The sequence below is a fragment of the Gossypium hirsutum genome, chromosome D12, assembly GCF_007990345.1.
Source record: "Gossypium hirsutum isolate 1008001.06 chromosome D12, Gossypium_hirsutum_v2.1, whole genome shotgun sequence".
Taxonomy (NCBI): Eukaryota; Viridiplantae; Streptophyta; class Magnoliopsida; order Malvales; family Malvaceae; genus Gossypium; species Gossypium hirsutum.
Window position 1 is genome coordinate 36,320,610 of NC_053448.1, and position 21,038 is coordinate 36,341,647.

At 31.9% G+C, this 21,038-nt stretch overlaps 1 non-coding gene across 1 annotated transcript; it reads right to left on the bottom strand.

Annotated features, from left to right (window-relative positions):
- Positions 1–9,160: 9,160 nt before the first annotated feature.
- On the bottom strand, positions 9,161–9,267 carry LOC121224762 (small nucleolar RNA R71). Its single transcript, XR_005922507.1, has one exon. It is a non-coding gene; the product is annotated as a small nucleolar RNA R71 (small nucleolar RNA).
- Positions 9,268–21,038: the final 11,771 nt, after the last annotated feature.

The following is a 21,038-nucleotide window of genomic DNA, read 5'->3' on the forward strand; positions in this document are numbered from 1 at the left end:
GGACACACGTGGATTAACGTATTAATTAATTTTTAAAATTTAAAATTTATTAAAAACAAACAATTATAAAAATATATTTCTTAATTTTTTTAATTAAAAAATTAATTAATTAATGATATGACAAGAGACATCATTAAATGTCAAACCAATAAAATTAACCGAATTTAATTTTCAACCAAGTTAATCGAATTTAATTTTTTTCATGTATTGGAACTGATTTGACAATAAACTTAAAATCTAAAAGAACTGAAAAGTTAAATAAAAGGTAAAAAGAATTTTATAAAATTAAAAGGTGAAATACGTTATTATCCTATATTATTATTAGTTTCTGAAGGTACTGTGGTGAATTACATTAACAAAAAGAAAAATAAAAGCACTAAAAGATGAAATTGATGTAAATTAAAATTTTTAATTAATTCTATTACAAATTTAATATTACTGAATTCACATATATTTAATTATTCTTTTATAACTGAAAGTGGGTACGAAATTGTTTTAGGATTAACCTTCATTTTTATACTCTTCTCACTAAATCAAAAAATTATTAAATATATTTAATTAATAAAAAATTATATTTAATTGGTGATTATAGGTATAACTGGCTTATTTGATAATTACTTTGAAGTAAGAATTGGTGTTGGCCTTATTTATGATTTTAATTATTGTGAAAGGACTATTAATAACATATAAATAAAACAATAATAATTGGTTAATGCGTTGATTTTTGAAATTACTGTTATAACGGTAAACATATCGAATTATGACCAAATAAATAATTAAAAAGAATTGGACAAAATTAATTCATAACAAATATACCTAATGAGACTGTGTGCATATTGAGATAAATGTTCAAAATCCACAATGCTAAAAAAATCTCATTTTAAAATTAAATGTAATAAGTAACATATTTGTTTTATCCTTCCAAAGTCAAATGTACAGATTATATATTAATAATGAGTAAGCAATTAAGAAATGATTTGACGTTTGCCAAAGAAAAAGGGTTTTTGGTTCACACCTGGCTGAAATGAAATCATCTTCACGGAAAATTACAGTACTGTCCCTAAAGTTGTGTGACTTGTCGATCACATGTAATGTCAAACACTATCTAGAGTTAGGAAACAGGATAGCGATAAGAGCGGACTGTGGAGGGACTGTAATGTAATTTTAGATTAAAAGTTATTGTTTTGGATCCATCTTCTTTATTATTTTTGCAACGACGAAGTTGTGGGAAATTGTACGGAGGAGAGAAAAGCATATTCGAAACGGAGCTATAAAAAGGTTCAGTGTGAATCATGTGGTGGTGTTTTGTACAATTGTCAATGAGAGATTGCATCTTGGTTCTACATCAAGAACAGATGGTCCTTCATCAACATCACCATCAACTTCAACAAGAAATTACCTTAAAAAAAAGTCTTCCAGCAAGAAATTTGAGTTTCACGTTAAAACTGAATTCGATTTAAAAAATTAATAAATTTTAAATTTTAAATTAATTAAATTAATTATATTAATTTTTTGAAATTTTTTATTTTATTGAATAAACTTGAATAAGAATCCAAATTTTTGTTGAATTAAATTTTATAACTCAAGTAATTCAAATAATAAATTGATTTAATACTTTTTAAGCCACTAATAATTTTGAAAACAAATTATTCCCTTAAAAGATATTACAAGAAATTCAAAATAATCTTCAAAAATTCAAAATATTTATAAAATATTTTTCTAAAATTTTATAAATATATATTCAAAAATTTAAAATATTAAAAATTACTAAAAAATATTTAAAGATATATAAAAATTCTAAATTATAATTTAAAATAAACAAAATAATAAATTTAAAGCCTTAAACAAGAAATTATCAAATCAAGTTTATCATACTAATTAATTATCTTGTTTTTCTCTTATTTTTTTTTGAAAGAGTTTTCAAATATACATGGTATTTATGTTTGTTAGCTTGGAATTTAGTCATATTGTCAACAAAATTTTAATATGATCGATTTATATTTTTTTAACTTAAACAAATTTATTTAACTCGACGAATTTACTCGATTTGGATTTGAAAGTTTTTCAAATCCAATTGAAATGATAAAATAGAACTTATTAAGTTATTTAACTTAACATTGTTTCACTTGATTCCATTGAATTTAAAATAGAGTTAAACTCAATTTGATTGGATGTTGATCCCTATTTCAAATCACGATTATTTATCAAGTTAAAGATGGTTGAATATTTTAGGATATGCTTATCAGGGAGTGCTTCTCATAAGTTTCATATAAAACAAAATTTGTAATGACTTTTTCAGTAAATAAAGTAAATGTACTCCTGGGTAAACTATAGTAAAAGAGTCCAATGTAATATCAAAACTTTTAGCAAATACCAAAATTTCTAAAAATATCTTGTTGGATATTTTGGTATTATCTAACATGGTATTTAGTTAGAATTTTTTTGTATTAGTTATAAATTTTGGAATATCAAAATATATAATGAGATATTTTTAGAAATTTTGGTATTTGCTTAAAAATTTTGGTGTTATATGTAACAGTCTCAAAATTTTTAGTGTTAGGTTTCGCAAAATTTAATTATAAATACGGTGAGATTTATCGGGAATAAATTATTGTAAAGCGAAGTTAATACCGAAAATTTTATCCTTTTTAGTTAGTAATTATTTTTGGAATTTTAATATTTATTGGGTACTAATCTAGGTCTAAGATTGACTTGAAAGAAAGTGAAATTAGAAAGTTTTAATAGTTTAAGGACTAATTTGAATAAGGGAAGAATTAAGAAGGTTCTCTGCTGTTATTGGCCCAAGGGCCCAAAAGCTAATAATCCTAAGCTATGAAGTTTGGTTGTGTGTTTTGATTTCTGATTTCAATTTGCTTTCGCTTCGCTTCAATCACCGGTTGTCCAAATAATTGCTGCCCATTGCTCCAATTATTTCCGGAAGTTTACTTCAATAAAGTGAGTAGTTGATTGCTTTAATTTATTTTTTACCCAATATTTGTCTCAACGTTATGGCTCATACTTGAGTCGAATCGAATGAGTTAATCGAAATGATGAATCATATTTTATCATTCTAATTTGATTTGAAATTTTTTCAAATTGGGTTGAGTGAGATGAAATTTAAATATAATCGAATTGAATATATTTGTTTGAATTAAATTAAAAGAAAATGATTTTGGATCTTGTAGTCACTCCCACTCACTGTAATCAAGTTTGCTCATAATAATTTATTTATTAATATTTTATATACGTTTTAGCTTCTTTACTTGCTTAGTTGCTTCAATTATTTTTCTAATTATTGTCACAATGTATTTTGAAATTAAAAAAATATATATAAATGTAAAAAATGTGATTTTTTAATAAAAATTATTTTAAAGATAAAATATGAAATTGATACCAGCAGATAATTTTAACACAAATATTTTATTGCATCATTAATAATTAAATTTTAACAGAAATTGGTAAAGATTCAACATGATTAAATAATTTAATAATATAAATAGTACAAAATGTGAAATTTAATTTAATAATATAAATAGTAGACATAAATTCGAAAAAAAAAATTTGGAGTTTTGGGGGAAAGCACAATGAAAAAAATTGGGGGGGAGGGGGGTTGGAGGAAATAAAAGTTTTGGAGAAAATGTAAAAGGAAAAAAGTTTTGGAGATTTGGAGAAAGTAGAATTTTTTAAGAGGAAGTAAAAGATTGGGGGGAAGTAAAAGGAAAAAGGTTTTGGGGTTTGGGAGGAAGTAAATTATTTTGGGGAAAGTAAAAGTGTTACGGGAGTTGGGGTGAAGGGAAGTAAAAGGGTTTGATATTTGATTTATTCAAATTATTTGAGTTATTTGAATTTGAAAATTCAACTTGATTTGAACTAGAAATTCGAAAAAAAATTGAGTTAATTTGAATTTTTTTTTCAACTTTTCGAGTCGAATTGAATTTTGCTCACCCCTACTCATACTTTTTGTTTGTTTTTATTACTAAGTTTGCATTGTTGACAGTAGTTTTTAAAAAGATGTTTTCTTCATTTATTACTGTAAACTCTAAAATATATAGATTTTTCAACACTCTTTTAGGTACAATTTATGCAAATTCTGAGTAAATAAATAACACTTTATGTGGTTTTACACTTAATTTTGTGATATTTTATAATTTCTATGAGAATGTGTTAATTTAGTGAAATTTATGTTAAATGCATGTTCATTTTATTATTTTTTGGTAATAATTGGGCTAAGGGATGACAAATTTTTGTTCTATTTGGGTTTAAAAAAGTACAGACTGGAAGATCCAGATGCAGTCACATGGGCTTCAAAACGACTTCATTTCAAACTCAATTACATGGAGGCCCAATATTGTTTAATCGGGGGCCCAAAACCATTCCTTTTACCCACTTTTCCATGAAATAAAAATGCAACATTCACTGCTGAAATTAGCAGTCCACAACCGGCCATTCATCTCCCAAAAATAACAAATTTGACCCCATTCTCCATCAAATAAAACCAACAATTTTTTCCTTAGATCAAGCCTCAAAACCGTCCACTTCCCTACTAAAAATAGCAGTCAAAACCATTCCCTTTTACAATTTAAAGGTTGGTCATACAAGGAAAAAAACAAGCCAACTTCCTTGCTAAAATTAACAAGTCACCACCTACTCATCCACATATCAAGGGACGACATATATGGAGAGAATCAAGGATTCTCTTGTTAAAAATAGCAAGGGACATGGGGGCTCAAAGGCTATAAAAAGAGGCTTCCATTTTATTCATCAATACACCTAGTTTCCATATCAATTTTTAGAGAGAAAAGCATGGAGTATTATTGTTTCCTTATGGCTTGCTAAACTTTTTGCTTGCCACAAAATAAGACAATTCACTTACCGAAAATGAGAGCAGTCAGAGAGAGTAACTTGAGAGCGTACTGGTGATTTAACATAAAGACAAGGAGGAGAGCCACTATGGGAAGCCGCAAGGATTAGTCGCAGATAACCTCTTGCAGTGCAACTTTTTTCTCTTCTTATAGTGAAATGGTCGTGGATAACCCCCTCGACTACTCTTCCTCTTTTTCTCTTTATTGTAAATTATTGTTTTCTGTGTTGAAAGACATGTTTGCATCTCATCATCATGTTTTCAGTTTAATATTGTATAACTTAATTTTATTTATTTAGAATAAGTATGAATCATGATTTGAGTTAATTGGTTTTTTATTGTGAATGTTTTGTGCAAATGGTTTTGTTTCATTCATATTAATACTTGTAAATTTAATGCGAACATTTGCAGGTTAATGAATTAACTATTTAATCTAAGAAGAGGTAATACTTAATAGACAAAAGACCTAAATGATGCATATCATGTCGATATCGAAAGATGATTGTTGTATGCATAAACTGTATAAAATGCCCGAAAGGGTGATTTCTAGGTTAGTTTTGACATAGAAATATGTGAAATAACTTAGGGGCATAATAGGACTTCGAGAGAGGCCTATGCCTTAATTAAAAATAGATTTAATGAATTTTCATATTGCCACGATCCTTTTGAGATATTCTTTTTATAATTATCAATAAACTCTTGTTAAGTGAAATACTTGATCTAGTCTATTCATGTTATGCTTTATTAAATATTGTGTTTAATATTTCTATTGTGATTATTTTTCTGTAAAATGTTGTAACAGCCCATTTTTAGTGAAATCAGAACAGTGGTTTTGGGACCACAAATTTGACGAGTAAATATTTATTTTATTATTATTTTAATGTTAGTGGTATATTAGTAAAGTCATTTAAAATTTTCGTTAAGAAATTTTAACGTTTGCATGCTTAATTAAGTAAAAAGGACTAAATCGTAAAAGGTGAAAAAGTAGAGTTCTAGTAGTTAAAGGTATCAAATGGCTATGAAACTTTAATGTGAAAGGAATTATATGGTAATTAAACCATTAATGAATTTAGTAGATGTATATGGCTTAGTATTAATGAAATTTTGATGTTAAATGAATGTTAAGTTAGTAAATTAATAAAATAGTTAAAGTTAAAATAAAATAAACAAAAGCATCATCTTCCTAAGTGTTCATCCACCGAAATTATAAAGGGAGAAAATCCATAGCTATGGTTTCATGGTTTGCTCACTTTGCTAGCTTGCATGCAAGTGAAATTTGTCCATTTTTAATGATTTTTATATTTTTGGAATCGTTGTAGGTTAATCTAGCTAGCCCAGGGACTAATTTGCAAAGCTGTTATAGGATTAGGGTTTTTCATGAACATTTTTTCATTATTCTTGAAGTTTAATGAAATATTATGAGTCTTTGTTGATGAATAAACAAGTTTTGTAAAGTGATTTTTGATGAAAATGTCATTTAGGGATTTATTTGTAAAAGTAGTAAAATATCATGGTTGAATTGTGAAATGATGATTTGTATTAGTTGATATGGGTTCATAATAAATTCAACTATCATGAGTTAGGGATGAAAATGCTTAGATTTCAATTTACGAGTTTAAGGACTAAATTGTAAAACTGTTAAAATGTTAGGGGCAAATTTGTAATTATGTATAAATATGAATTATGGATTGAATTGAATGTTTGAGATTGATTGAAACACTTAATTGAATATAATTATTTATTTAGATCAAGATAAATTTTAACCGGATTTAAACCGAGGAAAGGCGAAAATCACGGATTAGTTCGATTGTACTTTTACGCTCTAGCTGTCAAGGTAAGTTCATAGTATTTTTGTACATAATTGAATTTCTACCTGTATGCTTACAATATAGTTCTGTAATTAATTGCTTATACTTAATTATTCACTGAATTGCACATACGTGCCCCTGTTTGTACTTCGGTACCCTTGAATTGCACATACATGCCATTGTTTGTACTTCGGTACCCCTGAATTGCACATATGTGCCCCTGTTTGTACTTTGATACCCCTAAATTGCACATACATGCCACTGTTTGTACTTCGGTACCCTTGAATTGCACCTATGTGCCCCTGTTTACACTCCGGTAACTTTGAATAAAGTAAAATAAGAGTTGTATTCCAATTGTTGTTAAGTTTAATGATATGTTATGTTCTTACTCAGCTATATAAGATTATTCATTTTTGTGGATTGTTTTGTAGATCGTTGTTGCTGACTTTTGGACGGATCGAACCTTCGGCTCATACTATCCATCGATGTTGGTAGTTCTTGTGTCCTTTAGGGTAGTGCCATCTATATGTGGCTATATAGTTTGTTTTGCTACAATATGACAATATACTGAACTAAGTTGTTAGGTACTTTATTAAGATTGTAAATAAGTATCTTTTTGGTACAATTAGAATGGTATGAAATTAAACACTTGTGATTTGTTTTGGCTTGTAAGTGAATTAAATGCTAAGCTAGAAATGGATCAATGTTTACATGTTTTAGTTGTTGGTGTTGGATATAATTGCGGTGTTTATAAAGGGCATATTGGTTGGTTGTTTTTAGGACAAAAAAATGGTATGTTATGTTGAGTTACTGTGGTCTCAATTGTGGTATGCTTTAGGATGATATTGATTTAGTTGTCTACGTTTTATATGTGGTAATGCATATGTTTAGAGAAGTTTGTTTCATTGTGATTGAGGCGCCTTATATGGCATATTGGTTGAATGAATTTATTCATTTGAATTGGTCAATTTAAGCATGTTTTGGTAAGTTTTTTATGCCTTGGTCATGGGGGTAAATTGCTTGTAGGTATACATGTGGCTTGGTGATGGAAATGACTTGATTTTGGCCAATTTCATGTCTACACGGCTTAAGACACGGGCGTGTGTCTTAGTCGTGTGTGACACACGGCCATGTGACACAATCGTGTGTCCCTTGTAGGTTTTAAAGGCATTCAAGTCAAAGCAGTTACACAGCCTAGCACACGGCCTGGCACACGGGCGTGTGGCTTGGCCGTGTGACCCAAGTCAGAGAGTTACATGGGTACGAACACGGTCTGGGATATGGTCATGTGTCCCTATTTCAATTATTACACGGCCTGAGGCACGAGTGTGAATTTCAGCCGTGTGAGTCACATGGCCTGGCCACATGGCCGTGTGACCCCTGGAGTTCAATTTTTTCAACTTTTTCTTAAATGTTCCAAAAGTTTTTGATTTAGTCTCGAATTGTTTCTAAAGTGTTTTTAGGGCCTTGAAGGATCGATTAAGGGATTTTATGCATGTATATGTATGAATTATGCCATGTTTATGTAGTGATACTAAATGTGTGTTTTAAAGTTACGATTTCACGGTAATGCTCTGTATCCCTATTCCGGCGATAGATATGGGTTAGGGATGTTACAAATGTGTTGTTTTATTTTGTGGGTATTTGAAATCTAATTATATCCGTATTATAATTTCAACTCTCAAGAACATTATCTTTTATGTTTTTTCTTCCAAATTGTGTTATAGTTGACTTTGCAAATAATTTACACAACAGTCCCTATGGGTACGATAACACTTTACTTACTACTTCTTACTTGTACGATTGTGTACACTTGCACGTAACCACCAATACAAGTTTTTGGTGCTATTGTCGGGGACTGTATTTTTTCATTATTTGTAAAGATAATAGTTTTACAATTGGTTTTTTTTCATTTTAACTTTATTATTTTTGTGATTTTTTATGGTTTATGAACATAGACCGAGTTATCAATTTATTGCCAATTGACCAAGAAATTGAACGCACTTTTAGGCAAAGAAGAAGGGAATGATCAGCCTAAAGACAAGTCGAGGAAATGAATCAAAATCCAAGAGAAGACGCAACTTGTAATACTCAAAATCTGATCTTTATTGCTGATGACAGAGATCGAGCTATTCGAAAGTATGCTGTGCCCCTATTTAGTGAAGTCAATCCAATAATTGTAAGACTCAAGATTTAGATTGCTTAGTTCAAGTTAAAGCCAATGATGTTCCAGATGTTGCAAACAATGAGACAATTTAGTGAGATGCTTGTTGAAGATCCACATTTGCACCTCCGCTTATTTCTGGAAGTAAACGATTCTTTCAAGTTACTTGGAGTATCTGAATACGCCTTAAGATTGAAGTTATTCCCATATTTATTGTGAGATCGAGCACGGGCATGATTGAATTCCTTATTGCTCGGTTCTGTATCAACATGGCAAGAATGGGCGGAACATTCTCTAATGAAGTATTTTCCATCAAGTAAGAATGCTAAGCTTAGAAATGAAATTACTACTTTTTAATAATTTGATGATAAGCCCTTGTATAAGGCATGAGAACAATTTAAGGAATTATTATGAAAATTCCCTCATCATGGTATTCTTAACTGCATCCAATTGAAGACCTTTTACAATGGTCTAAACGCTCAAACAAGAATGATGGTAGACACTTCAGCTAACTAATCTCTTCTTTCAAAGTCATGCAATGAGACATATGAGATTTTTGAAAGAATTTCAAGCAATAAACATCAGTGGTTGACCAACCGTGCAACCATAGGAAGAAGAGTGGCAGAAGTTTATGAAGTCGACGCTCTTACGTCATTAGCAGCTCAGGTATCTACTATGGCTTCCATGCTTAAAAATATTATTGGTAATGGTTGCAACACTAACATGACAGGTCAACAATCAAGTTAGTTTGAGAACATCACGTGTGTATACTATGAATATCGTCATACATTTGAGGATTGTCCATCAAACCCATAATCTATCTACAATGTCGGAAACCAACATCAAAATAGGAATGGTCCAGGTCCATAATCAAATCATTTCAACCCTTCATGGCGAAATCATCCCAATTTCTCTTGGAGTATTTAAGGGACTAGTCCAGGTAATTGTTAGAGTATGCCCAAAGATCAATCATGAGATGGTTGTAATAACATACTTGATTTATCATGCTTATTAATATAAGGCGTTATCATTATTATTTTAGTTTCTTTTCTGTGTGTATAAATAAACTGTTTTATAATAATGTCCTGAGAGTAATATAATTATTCTTAAAAGGTCCTTAGTCAAGTATTATTGTCGGATAGGACAACAATAATGCATTAAGACTAACATGTAGTTGATTGATGATAAAGAGTTGTCATTGATATGGAATGTCAAAATCGATGCATGAATATGTGTGTTAGAGAACATCATATTGGACTGACTCATTATGAATATGTTTCTTGGATTATTATGTAATTGTCACCACATTACTCATAGTGATTAATATGTATATGATCCTCAGACTTGAGATCATCATAATCCCAACATCGTGAGTTGTATATTTTGATACAGTTAAACGTACATCGTAACTGGTTGTTCTATAAAGGCTGATGTTGGATATACCACGATCTATGTAGAGGGATATGGTTGATCGTTATAGGATAAGTCCCTCCTACATAATGGGAGTAATAACTTAGGCCACTTGAGTGAGTGAGACTAGAAATGCATGGTCATGCTCAAATGAGCTGATATGAGATGTCATACTTATTTGTATATCATAGTCTACTTAAGATATCAAGGAACATGGAATGGACTATGCAAGTGTGACTATTTCATGACTTGTGTCCAATCCAGAGATAAAAGACTTAAGGATTATTGCATGAAAGGTTAATCATAAAAAAGGTTATGTCGAATTATGATTTCTTATGACTTAGGTAGCAATGATGCATTGTTAGGTGCCACTCATTGTTTTAACATTGGAATCGTTCTAGTATTACTGCTAACGTTACAAGAACCTACAGGGTCACACCCTATAGTTGAAATGAACGTAATAAAATATAGTTGGTATTGTGTTTGGTTGTCGCTTGGATAATCAAATATCAAACAAATTATGTACAAGGTTCTTGTACGCATAATGAGAACATGAATTTGGTTAGTATATAAATTCAAATAAATATATAGTTTACCGAAATCATTATTATAATTAATGTAATTATAATTTTAGGTTTAAAACATAGTTATATTTATTTAATTTCTAGAAACCCTAAAAATAGATATAAAAATCCTGTTTTTTCTTTGCTTGGGGTCCAACAGCCGTCAAAGTAAAGTTTTTTTCCAAAATAGTTTTGGGGATTCCTTCTGTTCATTGTCAACTGGGTGGATTACGTAGAGGCCGGAGTCACGATAGATTACGGCTTGGTTCGATAGTAGATCAAATTACTCGTTGCTGAGGCGTTGCTGTCTACTCAGAATAAAGATTCAGTAATTTCGAAACCTTTATTTCACCCCGATTCGTTCCTCTCACATGTATCCATGGTTAGGATCACCGAATGTTTTAATTTTCCGTTGTGCCATAGGGGTGCCGGCTTTCCAACAGTAATTGCTATATGCCTTCACGTTCAAATCATATGTCAGCTTTTTCTCAACAAAAGTAGAAACCTCAGCTAGCCGAGTCTTCAAGTAATTTGGAGCACTTATTGGAAACATATATGGCTAAGAATGATGCTACTCTAAGGAATCTAGAGAACCAAATGAGATAGTTATCCCATGAGCTAAGAAACAGACTTTAGGGTGCTTTGTCTAGTGATACGAAGAACCACAAAAGTATAGACAAAGAGTATTGTAAAATTGTCACTTTGATGAGTGGAAAGGTGTTGGAACCAAAAGTTGTTGAAGCCAAAGGTGAGCCTATTGTTTTCCAAAATCGAAAGTAAGTTTAACCAAAAGTTGGAACTCTCATGGTGCAGAATATTGTTCTTGTGACCCCTACTGAAGCACGACCACAACATAATAGTCCTGAAGAATCAACAACCACGGTGAATACAGAACCAACACTACCTTTGAAAAGCTGCCCAATTAAGGTTAAAACTCCATAACCTCCTTACCTGTAAAGATTCCAAAAGCAACAACAAGAGGTACAATTTAAGAAATTCTTAGATGTACTTAAGCAGTTGCATATTAATATTCTATTGGTAGAGGCTTTGGAATAGATGCCAAATTATGTAAAGTTTATGAAATATATCCTTTCTAAGAAGAGAAGTTTGGGAGAGTTTGAGACAGTGGTGGCTCTAACCAAGGAGTGTAGTGCATTCTTTTAAAAGAAATTGTCACCAAATATGAAAAATCCTAAAAGCTTTTCCATATCGTGTAACATTGGTGATTTGTATTGTGGTATGGATGTGCGTTTTGGGAGCAAGCATAAATTTAATGTCTATGTTAGTGTTTAGACAATTGGTAATTGGTGAAGCCAGACCAACAACAGTAACACTTCAATTAGCAAATAGATCGATAGCACATCCTGAAGGAAATATTGAAAACATTCTAGTACTTGTTGATAAATTTGTTTTTCCTGCTGACATTCTTATTTTAGATTTTGAAGCAGATAAGGAAGTCCCTGCCGTCTTGGGAAAACCTTTCTTAGCAACTAGAAGAACATTAATCAATGTTTAGAAGGGAGAATTTACCATGTGAGTCTAAGATGATCAGGTAACCTTTAATGTTTTCAAAGTTATGAGAGACCCTGATGCAAGAGAAGAATGTTATGCTATGGATAAGACAAAATCGTTAGTTCTTATGAATGATTTGTAACACCCCTTACCCATATTTGACACCGGAATAGGGTACGAGGCATTACCAGAACACATACACTTATAAACATGATAAATCGAGTTATAAAATTTCATTCAAATTTAAACTCTTTAAATTTTTAACATGCTTTTATAAATCTTCACGTTATAACTTCAAAATACTATATTTGTAACAAATAGGGCTTCTGAGACCCAATACATACTCATGCAATTCAATACTTCATTTCCATTTAATTTAATTCACGATTCTCATGTTCACGATTCGATTCAATTTCTCAATCCAATATACATTTCAATACCACAATAATTCATTTAATTCAAATCATATCATTTGCAATTTCCATTTAATTCACGTACAGTTCAATTTCATTAAGTTCAATACTAATACATATTTATCATTTAACTTAACGTCCCCTTTTTGCGTCATTTTACACTTCAAGGATGAACTTAGTATTTCATTTCCTTTCCACTCTCGTTTCCTATGCATATCACACAAGATATAAGCATTACACTCAACCATAGTCGCAAGCTAGTTCTTTTTAAAGACTAACCACATGATAAATCATTTTAATAAAGATTACAAACTTTAAACCTTACCACCCTTTTATGACCACAAGAATATTTCCAACTAGGAATTTATCATCTCAATGCATAATTTTATAAATTTAATGTGGCGTAATCCAGCCACAACTTGGCCAAAGCCTAAGCATACACACCAAACATGCTAGCCAAATAAACATATAGTATAAGCATTATAAGCATGGATAAGCACCATATTTATTTATGTATCAAACTTATCAACATGAGTTAATTCATAAACCATTTCTGAAATTGCTACATACCAAATCATATACCAAGTATACCACATACACATACTATGAAACTTTATTTTCTCACATGAACTTTAACCATAACTAATAATGCACAATTATAAACACCATTTCTTTTCAATCGTTTAATGATTATAATCGAGCATATGGCCAATTATACACAAATCATTCATATGTTCTTCCAATTTTCCTCCTCCTCCTCCTCTCCATTCCACATCCTTAATGTGCATAACACTATTAGAAATAACATTTTCTATAGTTTCACTATTCACTTACATGTATACTTAAAATTGTCTCTCCGAGTCAGAGTCACTAAATTATTTTTACCTAGAGCTACAGAGCTCCAAATTAAGAACCATTAATTTTCCCCAAAACTAGATTCACATATCTTCTTACATAAAATTTTTGGTTTAGCCAAATAGTACAGTTTATTCTTTAAAGTTTCCCCTGTTTCACTGCTTGACAATTCTGACCTCTCTTTACAAAAAATTAATTATCTCATTGTACAGAATTCATATATTTTTTATGTTTATTTCTCTTGAAAGTAGATTCTTTGAGGATCTTTAAAAATATAAACTTTATCCTATAATTATTTTTGTACAATTTTTGACAATTTTCCAAAGTCAGAACAGGGGATTCCGAACTCATTTCTACTCTGTCTAACTAAACTTTAAATATATCAAAAGATATAACTCTTTTGCTTGCTCTGTTTATTTTATGTGAAAATAGACTCATTCAGATTCAATTTCATATATTATTCAGCCTCTAATTCAATCTCCACCATTTTTGGTGATTTTTCAAAGTCACACAACTGTTGCTGTCTAAACTATTTTATTGCTAAATGTACTCTTTCATAATTTCACTTTTTCACTTTCAATCACAATTTAATTCAAAATTCACTTTTCCATTTCTAAGTCGATAGTCAATTCAATTCCACACTTATATTCATTATTCAATTACACTTAGTCAATTTCCCGATGAACACTTCGTACTAATAACAGATACTCGATGGATTCAGCACATAGCAACCATCTTATTAATCAATGATGTCCGGTGGAATCAGCAACCACCTTACTAATCAATGATGTTCGGTTCACATCATAGTCTGTACATAGTACTACACATGTGACCATTACCATCCGATACACGTAGTAGCCTGCACATAGTACTACAGACGTGATTGAAATTATCCAGTACGCATAGTAGCCTGTACATAGTACTACACATGCGACCTATCATTCCGGTACACGTAGTAGCCTGCACATAGTACTACACACGTGACCATCACTTTCACTTTCACATTTACATAGTGGCCTACACACAATTCGTGCCACACATGTGATCATTTCTGTCACTTCATTCGTATCTCTTTTTATTCCAAAGGTTCATTAGGGAATTTTTCACTTTTTCTCACTTTTCTTTTTATAGATCAATTTCAATTTCTCGTCCTTCTTGATTTACAACAATACATTTAACTTATATAACCTTCACACTATTCATTCCAGTACAAAAATCATACTTTTGCAAAATTACATTTTTGCCCCTAAATTTTCACAAAATTATGATTTTGGCCCTAGGCTCGTAAAATAATTTTTATTCAATTTCCTTGCATTTTAGGCCTAGTTGAACCATTTTCATAACTATAACAGTCCACAATACTCACTTATTCACACACTTGTGACATATTTTATAACTTTTACAAATTAATCCTTTTAGGCATTTTCATCGAAAATTACTTTGTACAAATCATTTATCACACTCTAAACATTCATATTCTTCCATAAAACATAAAAATACATGCATATCATTCATGGGTAAATTTTTAAACACAAACCCTAGTTCAAAACAATGGTAAAAATAGGTAAATCTTGTTACGAGGATTTCAAAAACGTAAAAATCATTAAAAACAGGGATAGAACGGACTTACAATCGAGCTTGGAAGCTTGAAAAACCCTAGCCATGATTTATCCATACAAATTTCAGCCTAGGGGTTGAAGATGGACAAAAATTGGCTTTTAATTTTGTTTTTAATTCATTTTAATAACTAAATGACCAAAATGCCCTTAATGAAAAACTTTGGAAACATGCCTAACCATACTCATTTTTGTCCACCAACTTAACCAATGGTCTAATTACCATATAAAGACCTCAAATTTAAAATTTCATAACAATTGGACACCTCTAACATATAGAACTAAACTTTTGCACTTTTTACAATTTAGTCTTTCTGACTAAATTGAGTGCCCAAACGTCAAAATTTTCGAACGAAATTTTCATGAAATCATTTTGTGAAATCGTAGACCATAAAAATATAATGAAAATAATTTTTTTTCTTGTCAAATTTGTGGTCCCGAAACCAATTCTGACTAGCCCCAAATTCGAGATGTTACATGATTTGTTGGAACAACTCTTAGCACTAGAGATGCTAAGTGACGATAAAGATTATGGAAATTAGGCTGAATTGGAAGTCGAATTGAAGAGATTCACGTCACAACCCCACTTTGAACCATTGGATTTGGAACCTCATGGGTATAAGCAATTGAAAGCTTCAACTGAAGAACCACCCAAGCTGGAGTTAAAGGTACTTCCGTCTCACCTTAAATATGTTTTTTGGGTAACTCTTCAACTTTACATGTGATCATTTTAGTTGAATTAACCGAGAGTTAGGAAGAATATTTGATTATTCTTTTGAAGAAATTCAAGAAGGTAATCGGTTTGATGATAGTTGATATTCAAGGTATAAGCCCATACTCGTGCATACACAAGGTCATATTAGAAGGTGGTGAGAGAGGCACTATTGATGGTCAAAGAAGGCTAAACCCAATTATGAAAGAGGTGATTACGAAGGATATTATCAAGTGGTTAGATGTGGGAATCATTTACCCCATCTCAAATAGCTCTTAATTAAGTCCAGTCCAATGTGTACAGAAGAAGGGAGGCATTATAGTTGTAAAGAATAAGAATAATGAACTAATTCCAACCAGGGCGATTACAAGTTGGAGGATTTGTATTGATTACCGAAATTTAAATAAGGCAACTCGAAAGGATCATTTTTCGTTTCCATTTTTGGATAAAATGTTAAATAGACTTGTAGGGCACGATTATTAGTATTTCTTAGACAGATATTCGGGATATAATCAGATCACTGTAGCCCCAAAAAATCAACATAAGACAACCTTCACATGTCGATACGATATGTTTTCTTTCATGCATATGCTTTTTGGTTTGTGTAATACACCTACAACTTTTTAGTGATGTTTGATGGCTATATTCACTAACATGGTTGAAAAATTCTTGAAAGTGTTTATGGATGAATTTTCTATGTTTGGAGACTTTTATGATGATTGTTGAGATAATTGGCCAAAGTACTTAGACGATGTAAAGGGTCATAAAATCACGAGACAAGGAATAGAAGTCAATAAGGTGAAGATAAATGTTATTTAGAAACTCCCACCACTAGTTTTTGTAAAGGGAATTAGAAGTTTTCTGGGACATGCTGGGTTTTACTAGAGGTTCATTAAAGATTTCTCTAAAATCTCTAAGTGGATTTGCAAATTGTTGGAGAAAGACTCAGTGCTTAAATTTAATGATGATTGTTTAAGAGCTTTTCAGGATTTGAAGAAACGATTAATTTCAACACCAATCATCGTTACACCAGATTGGAGTTCTCCATTCAAGCTGATGTGCGACACAAGTGACTGTGCGATAGGAGCTGTATTAGGACAACTGAGGAATAAGATTTTCCATCCCATCTACTATGCGAGTCAAAACTTGATGGGAGCATTATTAGACTATATGGCAACAGAAAAAGAATTACTTGTTGATTTCACCTTTGCAAATTTTGTTCATATCTTGTAGGTATTAAGGTGACAATTTATACTAATCACGCGATCATTAAATATCCACTTTTAAAAAATGGATGTAAAACCAAGATTGATTCGATGGGTTTTGTTACTCCAAGAATTCGATATGGTGTTTTAGGATAGGAAAGAGGTAGAGAACCAAGTGGCAGATCATCTGTTTATATTGGAACAAGAAAACACTCATTCATCTGTTCCTATTAACAATCACTTTCCAGACGAACACATCTTTGAGGTAAGTCATGTCCATAATATTCCTTGGTTTGTTGACTATGTTAACTTTTTAGACAGTGGTTTAATTCTGCCTGAAATGACATATCAATAAAGGAGGAAATTCCTTCATGATGTGAGATATTATTTTTGGGAGGAACCATATTTGTATAAGCAATGTGTACACCAGATGAACAGAAGGTTTGTAGCCAAGAATGAAGTAGTCGATATTTTGTACCACTGTCATTCATTTCCGAGTGGGGGACATTTTGAAGGATTACGCACTACCGCTAAAGTATTACAAATCAGTTTGTTTTGGTCGACTCTGTTTAAAGATGCATATGCCTATGTGAAAGATTATGATTGATGCTAATGAGTTGGAAATGTATCTATGAGGAATGAGATGCCACTGACCAACATTGTCGAGCTAGAGTTATTTATGTTTGGGTATTGACTTCCTAGGTTATTTTTCTTCTTCTTGGTAACAGGTACATCTTGGTAGCCATTGACTATATATCCAAATGGGTAGAGGCCAAGGCATATCTGATTAATGATGCCAATGTAGTAATGTGATTCCTATAGAACCATATATTCATGATATTCGGGACTCCAAGAGCTATAATTAGTGATGAAGGATCCCATTTTATGAATAAATGATTGAAGTGATTGCTGGACAGGTATGATGGGAAACATAAAGTAGTTACAACTTAGCATCCTCAAATGAATGGCCAAGCTAAATTTGTGAATAAAGAAATAAATGGCATACTTGAGAAAGTAGTACGTCCAAATTAGAGAGATTGGTCCAAAATACTTGATAAAGCTCTGTGGGCTTACTAAACAACATTTAAGACTCCTATAGGGATATCTCACTATAGGTTAGTATATGGAAAAGCCTGCCCTTTGCCATTGGAGCTCGAGCATAAAGCCTATTAGGCCCTTAAACAACTCAATCTAGATTTGAAGTCCCCTAGAGATAAACGAATGTTACAACTCAATGAGTTAGAAGAAGTGAGAATGTTCTCTTACAAGAATGCCAAGATATTCAAAGAAAAACTAAAACGATGGCATAACAAGTACATCCGACCTCATGTGTTTGAAATTGGTGAACAAGTCCTATTCAATTCTAGGTTGAAATTCTTCCTAGGTAAACTCAAATCTCGATGGTCAGGACCCTTTACAATTAATCAGGTTTTCCTGTATGGAGTAGTCGAGCTACGAGACAATAAAGGAGGTAAGTTTAAGTCTAACGATCAATGGATGAAACATTGTTGGGCCAATAAAGTTGAGCGAAAAAACACCTTGCTCACTTTAATCGATCAGTAAAAATTTTATGTCGAAAAACTGTTATCTTTAATAATAATAAAAAGAAACAAATTTTTATTTTTGAGTAGGTTGTAAATAAAATTAATATATAATAATTTTTTAAATAAATAAATTGGTAAATAAATGATAGTGATAATAATAAACTCCTAATTAAAAAGGAATTAGGTTAATCTTAAAACCTAATTAAATTAGGGTTAAATTATTTATTGATATTATTATTATTTCCTTTCCTATTATTTCTTTCTTATTTCTTTTTTTGTTATTGTTTATTTTTCAGCCGTCATTGTCGCTCTCTCTACTGCCATCATCATCCACGCTGGCCACATCTTGCACTACCGTCGACTGTTACTAGTAGCCATCACACTTGCCGCGCTGCGTACCAGCCACACCAAATGCACTAGTCACACACCCTTGTGATCCCTCAACAACTTGCCTTGTGTGATTTGCCACACCACATCACCAGTCGAGTGCCCCCGCGTGTCTTGTTGCTCCCTCATGCACACCACCATGGCAACATGCCCTTCCTTGTGTGCCAACAACAGTAGTTACAACAACCCTTGGCACCCCTGTTTGCGACCGAAGGTTAAATCTTTCAATTTTTGACAACACATTGTTGCTTCCCCTTGCCTATCTTTGAGGTAATTGGGATTTATTTTTTTGTAATAAAGTGGTTTGTCTCAATCATTTTTATCAAGGCCAAAGACGATTCAGAAGAGGAGAATTTGAAATACTCAAGTTGATGAGATCCAGATTTGGTTTTGAAACCCAAGTATAAAGGTGTGATATATTAGAATATTCAAGAAAAAACTCATGTTCTCGGATAAGGGTTTCCAACTTGCTAGTGAGTATGATGTACCAACACTCATTTAGGAAAGTATTGAGAAACGAGGATGGAAGTTATTGTGTGATATTCGATCTTCTCCGGATGAAGACATTGTCAGAGAATTTTATGCCCATTTAAATTCGTCGTCGTTGACAACGCTCCACTTTGTGTGGAAAGGAATTATCTTTATCATTAGCAGTGATAAATTCTTTATTCAATTTAGCTAATCTTGATAATGATGATTATTTAGACATGGTAGCGAATGCCAGTGAAGAGATGATCCAAGATATTATGAGAATAGTCATAATTCATATAACCAAATGGACAATCTCGAGACAAGGTACTCGATATTGCCGAAGGGAATAACTTATCTAAGAGGCAAATGTATGGTACCATTTCATTAGGACAAGTATTATACCTGTGATTTTAAGTTGCATTGTTTTGATAAATCAACTGATTCTTCTGTATTGGATATTGATCGGAGAGTCAATTAATGTGGGAAGAATAATTCTTAACAAAATTCGGGAGTGTGCAGTAGGAAAGACATGTTATTGCTATTTCCCATAACTTATCCCTCTGTTGTGTTACCAAGTGAACATACTAATGCGAGTCATTGAAGATCATTATAACATGTAACACTCATGTTTCTAATAACCTAGAAATTTAAAATAATTGGAGGGCTAAATTGAAAGAGACCACAAATTGGTGACTTCTATTGGAAGAAATGAGAAAGCTAGAAATCGAATTGGACATGGTTGAGATCTAATTCTATTTCAGTTAGGATGGAACCAGTCGGTTTCTTAGTGAGAGACATAATAATTAGCCATGGACGACTCTCATAGGATAGGAAATAGTGCGAGAAGGGCTATAAATAGTTGGGAGATGGCTCCCAGGGGTGATTTTCTTCCTGACCTTGTCCAAATTCTCTTATTCATCATCTTTTTCGATAAGCCGAGGAAGAGTAGCCATGGAAGGTTTTACACAGAGCATACTTTATGAATATAGATTTGGAAAAGTAGGAAACCAGCAAGTGGGTTAGGTTCTTAACCTTTCTGTGTGCGTAAAAGTTATGAAATGAAGCTGTGGAGCTTCAAGAACTAGTTTAAGGGTTCTGCATGTTATGAAAGCTTAAGCTTTAAGAAGTAGCGTAAGTTTAACAAATATATTTTTTTGTTGTAAGTTGTTGCTAGGAGAATGGAAGCTCTGACGTGCAAGAGAAGGAATATGTTATGGAAATGATGAAGTTTCAGGTGAGTTCTAGACTCTAAACCTGTCGTTAGGTTTTTCGTTGTTTAAGTATGCCATGTTTGCATAAACAAGAAGTATGATGATATGTACATGCATTGCATGATTGTGGGAAAACCTTCATGGGATAGATCAAGTTACGAAGGGAATGAGGGGAGAATCCATTAGCTATCACCTTGGGCAAAGCTCTTGGCCTTGCGAAGGGAACACATTGGTATTCGAGCATCAATGTTAGGTGGTGTAAAGGAGGTAATGGGAGGAGGATTAGGGAAATGATAATCACGGAAT